The sequence below is a fragment of the Pleuronectes platessa genome, chromosome 20 (assembly GCF_947347685.1).
Source record: "Pleuronectes platessa chromosome 20, fPlePla1.1, whole genome shotgun sequence".
In the NCBI taxonomy this organism is placed as follows: Eukaryota; Metazoa; Chordata; class Actinopteri; order Pleuronectiformes; family Pleuronectidae; genus Pleuronectes; species Pleuronectes platessa.
The window spans coordinates 20,034,919-20,046,380 of record NC_070645.1 but is presented as its reverse complement, the minus strand read 5'-3'; positions in this window follow the sequence as shown (position 1 = coordinate 20,046,380).

Below are 11,462 nucleotides of genomic sequence, written 5' to 3'. Positions count from 1 at the left end.
GGTGGAGGACAGCTTCACCTGCCGCTCAGAGGGGATCTACCCCGAGCCGCAGCTCACCTGGTCCACCAGGCCTCCGTCCAACGTGACCCTTCAGAACCAAACCTCAGTGAAGGAGACGGAGCAGCAGCTCTATGAGATCAGCAGCACAGTGACACTGTCAGACAGAGACTCTGTTCTGATCTGCAGCATCAGCACTCGCAGTGGGAGGAGGAGCGCGGTGTGGTATCAACCCAGTACGTTGAATCTGCTCTATGGAACTGAACCTTTGCTTGTTTCACCTACTGCAGCATATTCATATCTGCTCCTACAGATAACTCACATCTGATGATAGAACATGTTCAGAAAGTCTCATCAGAGCCTGAAACCACATTCTGACCACGATGATATTATTTGATCTCTTTTCTTTTCAGCTCCCGTCCATGTGTCACCGAATGAAACAACAACAACAATCCACTGCACTGCTCCAAACACCAAACCCCCGACACACCTGCTGTGGAAGTTCAACCACAGGCAGATCATTGTGAACCAGACCGGGGTGGACGGCCCCCCCAGGGTCTCAGAGCAGTGGAGGCAGCAGGTGGAGGATGTGTCAGCGTCAGGCAGCCTCACGCTGCACCACTTATCTTCAGATCACCAGGGAACGTTCACCTGTGAACTCAGTAGTGAAGAGGAGACGCTCTTCATCAACAGCTACGTGACGATAGAGGAAGGTAAGATCCCATGAGACCAGAACTGATGATGAAATCCTCAGAGCGACTGTCAGACCTGAGGCTGGTGCAGTGAGTCCTGGTTCCTCCTGGTGGAGCAGATCCCCCAGGGCTCCGTCCTCCAGCTCCTCAGGAGCATCATGTCCACATGTTGTCAGGAGAACACACAGGAACCAGGAGGACACACACACACACACACACACACACACACACACACACACACACACTACACTTTACACTGAAGACACATCACTGCACTTTGTTGATGCTACAGTTCTTCTCTCTGAATTACAGGTTCTTCAGGTTCAGTTGCAGGAATTGTGGTCGGAGTCCTCGTTGTGTGTGTAGCATTAGGAGCTGGAGCAGGATTATTATACTACTGTATAAGACTAAAGGTAAATATAAATACATAAAATAATTCTGCTGTTAATTTATTATGTGTTTTTTCTAATGATTATTTCTTTTGAACAAACCCAAAACAGACCATCAACAATATGATGCTACAGTTGATACATTTACAGTAAGTTTACTGTTTATTCTGATAATTTCAATATTCTGCTCTAAAGAATAACCCTGTTGTCATGGAGATGCTCTAACAGCTTCATCTCAGCTGCATCAGCAGACACATCCTAAAGCTTCAGTTTCTGAGAGTTCCTTCAAAAACCATATCGATATTAGAGTGAAAGAAATTCTCATACTGTTAAATCGGCCAATAAATTCATGAAAAAGATTTGACAGTGATTCCTAAGATGTTGTAATCAAACCCTTACGGCAAAGAAATGTAACTGAGACTTGATATTTCACAGTTTACCCATGAACTGTATTATTAATAACACAAATACAAAGAACTTTAATTAAAAAATATATTTTATGTCAAATGTAACATCTGATAATTTCATCTGTTATTCCTGTCATTTCCTGGAGGAGAAGTTTGTTTCAGGTTCGTGGACAAAAGCAAAATGACAAAGAAATGCATGATATAAAAAATAAGAGAGAAAGAAAATGTCCAGATGTTTGATAGTTTCACATCTTCTGCAGTTTGTGTTTATGACTGATGAAGAATAAAAACCAGGAGATTAAGATTTCAGCAGCTCTGAATTTTCTTAATTTTGTTTACAGGTCAGACAATGAAGAAAATAATGAGAACAGGAATCATGAAAATACAGAAATGCTGCTTGAGACAGACAAAGACAAACAAAAACCTCAGGCTGAAGAAGAGGAGCTGAACACGTAGAAGATGAAGACGTCCACTTGGAAACACGAGGAGGTTCCAGATCTTTAGGTGATGAGGTCGACGTCGGGTTCCATGTGAACGAGTCCGACCCGGACAACATCCTGCTGCCTTCTTCTTCTGTGAAAGACCAAACGGCTTCAGTCCCTGAACCATCAAACCCATTTGAACCCAGCTGCTGGTTTGAGGTGGAGACATAGTGTTGCTCTAAGTCTGTTTTAACTCTGGACAACATCCGGCAGAGACTTGAAAACCAACAGAACCTGAATGAAACAGCTGAGACCAAACTAATCTGACACGTTCAGCAGACTCACAGAACTGAACCAGGTTAAAGCTGAATTATAATAATTTAAAGCTCTGGAAAGAATGTACAGATTTGTATTTTATATCTGGTACTGTTTTGTATTTGCACATATTTTTATGAAACTTTACTTCGACTGTTATGGCACATTTAATGTTTTATTAAAATGTATTTATATAAATCTGTGTGGTATCTTTCTGTATTTGACTCATTTAGGATTTTACTCATCAGGGGATGAAAAGCTTAAATACAGAACAGAGGAGGACTGCTCATGACTTTGGTGAACTTCTATCTTGTCCTCTAGCGCCACCTGCAGTTCCAAGCTTCCATTTATCCACTGAAATCTAAATGAATCTCCAGATGTCTTCTCCTCTGGCTCCACCGTGTGGTCACTGGTTGTTCCAACACTTCCTGAGATCTTGTGATGTTCCTTTTTGGCAGGGGTCAGAAAGCTTCACTATCAAAAGAGACATTTCTCCACTTCCACCAAATAAAACTTGTCTGGAGCCGCAAAACATATTTGATAACACAGCTTATAAAGTTATAGGTATACATATAAACATATAGTTATACTCAGTGTTGTTAGTTTACAGTTAAAACAAACAAGTTTAAAGTTCTGTTCATGCAGATGAAAATGAACCAGTTCACATTCATAAGTAATATTTTTAAATGTTGAATTGAAACTGAACTAATTTACTTTCATCTGTTTGGTTTTGTATTCATTGAGATGATTAAGGAGATGAACTGACGATCATGTGTTTAGTTATTAATCGATGGAGTCGGATCATGTCTGTTGGGGGGGAGGAGCACTTTACAGAGTCACTTTCAGTTTGCATCACACAATGTTCACACTGGGACTTAGAGTGTGTGAGTCTTCAGTCTGAACTCTGCAGAGATCGTAGCTGCAGAGTCTGAACCTCAGCTGCTCTGACTCGGTGTCATGAGTCAAACCAGCTGTTAACTGGTCTCTCCTTCCACTGATCCACGTTCAGTTCTCACAGAGTGAAGATGTCTGCGTTCAGGTCTCTGGTTGTGTTGATCCTCATCATGTGGACTCTCACCACAGCAGGTACGTGAAGTCTGATCTCACTCAGAAATCACAGGTTCTGTTTGAACGTAGTACTTTGTACAGGCATGTTGGTTTCCACCAGACGAAGCAGGAAACATGAGAAATGATTGTGAAGGTTTATAACAACACAGAGAAACATGTTCTCACTGAGCTGGAGGTGAAACAGTTCACACCAGATGTTGGGTTCTTTTATTCTTCATTGAAACTTGAGCATCAACAGATCTGAACTGAGTTGGGTCTTTAAAGGTGTGTGTGTGTGTGTGTGTGTGTGTGTGTGTGTGAGTGTGTGTGTGTGTGTGTGTGTATGTGTGTGAATAAAGCTCAGCCCTGTGACACTCAAACACTAACGATGATGTATCATTTTATTTTCTAATGTATTAAAAGAAACAAAAATCATCACATTAAGATTTAGTTACCAAATTCATTTCTATGCTAATATTTTTAATCAGTGATGAAATCAAGAGGAAACAGCTTCTCTTGTTCCAAGTGTTGGAATCTTGCCGAACCAGATTGACTACGTTCCACAAACGTTCCAGAGGAAACACGTGATGATGCTTTACTTTTTAATTTGTCACTTAATCAAACAACACATGTTGTATATAACACAATCAGATGATGCTAACTTTGGATTCTATATTTCTATATAGTCTATATCTATATTTTTATTCCATTTGATGATGACGTCATCATGATTTTTTACCATATGATGACGAGTGATTGGTTAATGTCAATAAGCTGTAAATTGTGTCTCTAATGCTATTGGTTGTGTTGTGCATATGAAACATTAAACGTGACACACTTATGCAACATTAATGAAAACATTTATTTGTTGAAGAAAAACATTCATGATGAAGATAATAAAAGTGAAAAAACACAAACTACTAAAGGTGTACTTACTATATAAAGATGTGTATGTGAGTAGGCGTGTTTGTGAGTGAGTGAGCTTTCAAAATGGCGGCTGGCCCCTATAAAGATAACGGACCCCCCTTGTGGCGTGGGTCAGAGAGATGTGTGTGTGTGTGTGTGTGTGTTGGTGCCAGGTTAGAGGAAGTAACTTGTTGCATGCAAAGAAAGACTGTGAAGATTATAACATAACTAACATTAACTTTCAAATAACCAAAATATCACAGCAACACAAATCAAACTTATAAACATCACACAGAGTCGAATAAACAGTCTTTGCTTAGCTTAGTATAATTATTGAGCCCAGTTGTGTTACCCGTCCATGAAAAGGAGGAAAAGTTTGAAGTGCTGTTTGGAGTCCAGTGAAGTTGTCTTGCTGGTTTGTGGCTCCTGTTGTTGTGTTTCTGTTTTGCGATGCAGCTCTTGAGCTGAAGTTCTTAGGCTCTCGTGTCGCTGCCTTTGGATTCTTTCAGCAGTCGGCACCAGGCAGGCCTGCTTGAAGGTTGGTAGAACTTGGGAAGGGAGGAGGTTTCCCTCTATTGAAGTTGAGCAGAAACAGAGGTGAGCTCCTCTTGGAGAGTTGAGTTGAAGAGATGAGTAGAAAGAGACAGAAGAGAGGGGAAAACACATGTTCTCACTGACCTGGAGGTAAAACAGTTATATCAGTAAATATCAACTTTCTGATTTGATCATACTGACATCACACATGGACGAGGAAATGAAAATCCAGCCGCTCCGCTCCCATGTTAACAAACCAGTTCTGTTGAGTCGTGGTTCAGTTCTCTCTGAGCTTCTCTTGGTGCAGCTCGTGGTTCACTGCAGAATATACAGAGACAAATAACTTTCAACACAGTTTCAACGATTAGCTTTTATATTTCAAAATAAAAGCTCACCAGCGTTTCTGTGCAGACCACAGACTGTACAGTGGATATAAACAGTTTCAACAATCCTGTTAAAATGACAGGTTTTTGTTATGTAAACAAATTTGACCAAGATAAATCCTGTCAGAACTTGTTCCACCTTTAATGTGACCTATAACGTGAACAATTCAAATGAAAAACAAAACTGAAATCATTTAGGGCAACAAAAAAAAAATAGTGTCTGTGTTCAGAATGAACCAATCACATTCAACTCATGTGAAATAGTAATCAGTTCACACCTGCCATCATTTTCAGTGACTCTGTTTCATCCCAAATAAAGTTCAGATGTTCTCGGAGGATTTTCCTGAAGTTCTCTTAGTTGCATCTGAGAGTTAAAGCTCTGGTCCACAGAGAGCTTCCAAAGCATCACAGGGATCTCACTGTTGAAAGGTGTCAGTCAGGAGAATTCCCAAGGCATTAGATGAACCATGGAACACAGTGAAGACAGGCGTCTAACCCTAACCCTAACCCAATCAGATTGTCAGGGCGGGCTTTATACGATGATGGACAGATGATCAACAGTAACGTAATCAACCACGTCATCAAAGTGCCCTTGGGTTGAATTCGTTTTCAACAAACATGCCTGCTGCTGGAGAGCTTGACTGTTCACACTGGACGCTGAAGCGACGCTAAACCGCCGGGCAGCGATGATAATAATAATAATAATATCATCCATTGATCCAGTAGATTAAAAGCATATACTTATATGTTGCTCCAACATTAAGCAACAGCGTCCCAACATGTATCTTTCTTGGTGTTGTCTTTATACAACATGTTCCGAGGATCATACAACTCACTGCACTTCTCCACTTAAATTATTAATTTAATGTCATCCATGTTGAAGAACTTCTCTGTTTGCTCCGTTAAATGTCGGGTGTGGAGGGTAAATTACGTATTCTCCACTCAAGCCTATGTGGAGAATACGTAGCCCCCCCCCTCTCTCTTTTTATCTTTATCACTGCTTGTGTGGCTGTAGTGGATGGGCAGAGGGGGACATTTAATAATGTCATAGGTCAAATTAAAACTCCAGGACAACAGAAGGGGAATTCAAAGTATGGGATGCATATTTGATCATTTATATCATATAAAATATGTCATCAATATCGTTTAAAATCATTTTTCAGTGTGTTTCCTGGCGCGATGCGCTCGCAAGAGGCCGACAGCAACTTTAAAGGAGCTGCAGGGATTTCTGTCAAGTTCTGGCTAAACTTTGCAACAACATACATGAAGTCTCCAGAAAGCATATGGGACAATGTGTTATGGTCTGATAAAACCAAGGTGGAACTTTTTGGCCATAAATCCAAAAGGTATGTTTGTGTTAAAACAACACTGCACATCACCCAAAGAACACGGTGCCCACAGTGAAGCCTGGTGGTGGCAGCATCGTGCTCTGGGCTGTTTGTCTTCAGCTGGAACCGGGGCCTGAGTCAAGGTGGAGGGAATATGAACAGTTCCAAATACCAGTCAGTTCAGGCACAAAACCTTCAGGCTTCCGTTAGAAAGATGAAGATGAAGAGGAATTTCACCTTTCAGCACGACAACGACCCAAAGCACACATCCAAATCAACACAAGCATGGCTTCACCAGAAGAAGGTTCAAGTTGTGGACAGGCCCAGCCAGAGCCCAGACCTGAATCCACTTGATCATCTGAGGGCTGATCTGCAGAGGACTGTGCACAGGAGACGCCCTCAAGGTCTGACAGACTTGGAACGCTTTGAAGAGAAGAGTCTTTGCCAAGTCAAGATGTGCCATGCTAATAGACTCCTCCCCCAAAAGACTGAGTGCTGTAATAAAATCAAATGGTGCTTCAACAAAGTATTAGTTTAAGGGTGTGCATATTTATACAATCAGGTTATTGTAAGTTTTTAATTTTTTCCTCTAAAAGATTTCAGTTTGTTTTTTCAGTTGAATTGTTCACATTAAAGATGGACATGCTTTACCTTTGTCTCATTTGTTTACATCACACAAACATCACATTTTAACAGGAGTGTGTTGACTTTTTATATCCACTGTATATAAAGAGGTTACACACAGGATCTGTAGCACGTCTGTCCGTCCTGGGACAGATCCTCACATGAGGCTCTCTGAGGTTTCTACGTTAGTTTTATGTATTTTTATTCTTAAGGGTTAAGAACAGGATGTCTTCCCTTGTTAAGTTCTATGAAACAAATTTAGATTTGTGAATATGGGCTCTACAAATCAAATTTGATTGATTTTTTGTCAGCTGTCTGTCTTTATTCACTGTCTGTGATCCAACCTCTCTTCTATAACTAAACTGTACAAACCGAAAACATTATATAAACATTCAATGAGAGTTTTAACAGCACATTATTCTTCAGTATTTGTTATAATTTAGATAAAAGTGCAGGAATCTACACGAAAACACTGACATCTGCTTCCAATCATATTTTAATTTTGTATATGCTGCTTATAAGGTGTTATTAACGTTATTTTGCACACACACACAAGATTCTAAAAAAAAGTATCTTTCTTTACGTCTAAATTTCCAGATCCTAAATTCTTCTCATCACAAAGAATGTTCAGATTTTGCTGAATCTCAAAGTGAATTTTTTAAATGAATATTTCTGTGATCAACACACAACTTTTCCACTTGGTGTGAATCTGAGCCTCTTTTAATTCATATTTTTTGTTTGACAGTAAATGTACGTTACACATTCCAATGCCTCGTGTGGCAGGAGGTTGTTTCTGTGAAAGCAGCTCAGATAAAACTACTGTCTGTTAACTGTCAGCAGCCAAACAGACAGACAGTTCCATCAGGATATTCACATTCACAATCCGTCTGTGAGCAAATGTTCCAATTGTTCTTTAAAAAAATCTTCTATTCACCACAGTTGATCCTGAACTGGTTGTTTTTTTACTCGGTGTCTCACAGATGAGGTTTCCGGCATTTTAGAGGAGAGCTGCATCTTACCCTGCAGTTTCCAGCCTGGTAAAGAACCAGTCATTTACTGGGTGAAGGTGGAACCAGGAAACCCTTGTGTCCACACCTACAGAGACGGAGACCAGATTGAACTCCAGAGCGAGCGCTTCAGAGGCCGGACATCACTGTTCACAGATCAGATCTCCAGAGGAAACGCCTCCATCAGGCTGACGGGGCTGCAGCTTCAGGACCAGGGAAGATACGAGTGCTACACCAGCACCGTCACTGGAGTCCACGAGGAGTCATTTATCAACCTGAGAGTAGATGGTAAATAAACCTTACCTCTTTGAAACATGGTTAGTCTCTAAAGTGCAATGCATCCTGGGACAGGTTGGACGGGGACGGATCCACTCGTTGGAGCTCGGTCTTCAAATGCAGCCCCTGAGTTGAGACACAGCTGATGTCAGCAGCTCCACATATTGGCTCATATGTGACTTGTTAAATAATAAGCACAATATGTCAAATTAATGAAGAGCTCCATGTGCACGAGGGAAAGATGATCAATGAGTTCTAAAAGAGAAATGTTGTCTTGCAGCTCCGGTGCGTCACATGGACATTGAGCAGGTGGAGGACAGCTTCACCTGCCGCTCAGAGGGGATCTACCCCGAGCCGCAGCTCACCTGGTCCACCAGGCCTCCGTCCACCGTGGACCTTCAGATCCAAACCTCAGTGAAGGAGACGGAGCAGCAGCTCTATGAGATCAGCAGCACAGTGACACTGTCAGACAGAGACTCTGTTCTGATCTGCAGCATCAGCACTCGCAGTGGGAGGAGGAGCGCGCTGTGGTATCAACCCAGTACGTTGAATCTGCTCTATGGAACTGAACCTTTGCTTGTTTCACCTACTGCTGCATATTCATATCTGCTCCTACAGATAACTCACATCTTATACCAATGCTGATTCTCAATCTTTACTTTGTTTGTTTGTTTGTCTGCTGAACAGATTTCCACTAAACTAGTTGTGAGGATGGAACGTGGGCCACAGGTCACTCAGTAGAGCTCAGAACTCCACAAGGCCCAACAGTCTCCTTATGAAACCACATAGAAATTCACCAGGCCCAAGATCTGCACCAAATTTCACACATTCATAAATATCAGTCCTCTAAATTTGTCAGATTGTTTCTTCATCTTCATCAGTTATTCACAGGGAAATGAAAATGTTGAAAAACGTCCTCTCTCACAATGTTAATGTGAAAAAAAACTGATCCTGGATCCACACAAACATGTGATCAGTTCTTCTCTGAGCCTGACCCACAACACACCTTCCTGCCAAGGTTCATGGAAATCTGTCTAATAGTTGTTTTGTAATGTTGCTTAAAGTTCAACAAACAAATAGAACATTGAACAGATCCATTAGTTTTCTTTCTTTAACTTTGGACCTTTCTGGACATTTTCCCTGAGAGGACTGATGTGTGTGAGATGTGGAGCAGCTTGAAGTGACTGTTGGTCCTTGGAGGAGATATCAGCTCCACTGAGTGACCTTCTAGTTCAGATCATCATTCCAAGGCCACACCCTCGTCCACATGAATCATCTGATGATAGAACATGTTCAGAAAGTCTCATCAGAGCCTGAAACCACATTCTGACCACGATGATATTATTTGATCTCTTTTCTTTTCAGCTCCCGTCCATGTGTCACCGTTTAAAACAACAACAACAATCCACTGCACTGCTCCAAACACCAAACCCCCGACACACCTGCTGTGGAAGTTCAACCACAGTCAGATAATTGTGAACCAGACCGGGGTGGACGGCCCCCCCAGGGTCTCAGAGCAGTGGAGGCAGCAGGTGGAGGATGTGTCAGCGTCAGGCAGCCTCACGCTGCACCACTTATCTTCAGATCACCAGGGAACGTTCACCTGTGAACTCAGTAGTGAAGAGGAGACGCTCTTCATCAACAGCTACGTGACGATAGAGGAAGGTAAGATCCCATGAGACCAGAACTGATGATGAAATCCTCAGAGCGACTGTCAGACCTGAGGCTGGTGCAGTGAGTCCTGGTTCCTCCTGGTGGAGCAGATCCCCCAGGGCTCCGTCCTCCAGCTCCTCAGGAGCATCTTGTCCACATGTTGTCAGGAGAACACACAGGAACCAGGAGGACACACACACACACACACACACACACACACACACACACACACACACACACACACACACACACACACACACACTTTACACTGAAGACACATCACTGCACTTTGTTGATGCTACAGTTCTTCTCTCTGAATTACAGGTTTTTCAGGTTTAGTCGCAGCGATTGTGGTCGGAGTCCTCGTTGTGTGTGTAGCATTAGGAGCTGGAGCAGGATTATTATACTACTTTATAACACTAAAGGTAAATATGAATACGTACAATAATTCTGCTGTTAATTTATCATGTGTTGTTTTTTCTAATGATTATTTCTTTTGAACAAACCCAAAACAGACCATCAACAATCTGATGCTACAGTTGATATATTTACAGTAAGTTTACTGTTTATTCTGAACTGATAATTTCAATATTCTGCTCTAAAGAATAACCCTGTTGTCATGGAGATGCTGTAAACAGCAGACACATCCTAAAGCTTCAGTTTCTGAGAGTTCCTTCAAAACCATATTGATATTAGAGTGAAAGAAAATCTGATACTGAAATATCGGCCGATAAATTTATACAAAAAGATTTGACAATGATTGCTAAGATATTGTTATCAAACCCTTATGGCAAAGAAATGTAACTGAGACTTGATATTTTACAGTTTAACCATGAACTGTATTATTAATGACACAAATACAAATTTATGTCAGATGTAACGTCTATTAATAACGTTCATTCTGTAAAATGAAAGTTTCTATCTCAGTGAACATGAAGCAGATGTGTCTGTGAACGTCTCAGATAATTTCATCTGTTATTTCTGTCATTTCCTGGAGGAGAAGTTTGTTTCAGGTTCGTGGATCAAAAGCAAAAACACAAAGAAATGAATGATATGAAAAAATAAGTTCAATGGATTCAATAAGATTAAGAGAGAAAGAAAATATCCTGATGTTTGATAGTTTCACATCTTCTGCAGTTTGTGTTTATGACTGATGAAGAATAAAAATCCAGGAGGATAGGTTTCAGCAGCTCTAATTTGTTTTTAATTTTATTTACAGGTCAGTCAATGAAGAAAATGATAATAACACAACACTGCAAATGCTGCTTGATGAGACAGAAAGACAAACAAATACCTCAGGATGAAGAGGAGGAGCCGAACGAGTAGGAGATGAAGACGTAAACTTGGAAACACGAGGAGGTTCCAGAGCAAATAATACTATCTGCTCATATTGCACTATCCCTCCAGTATATAGTATTTGTTTCTGTGCTTATAGTATTCATTTGAATTTAAGTTTAGTTTCCAATTTTTTGTTTTCTTTAT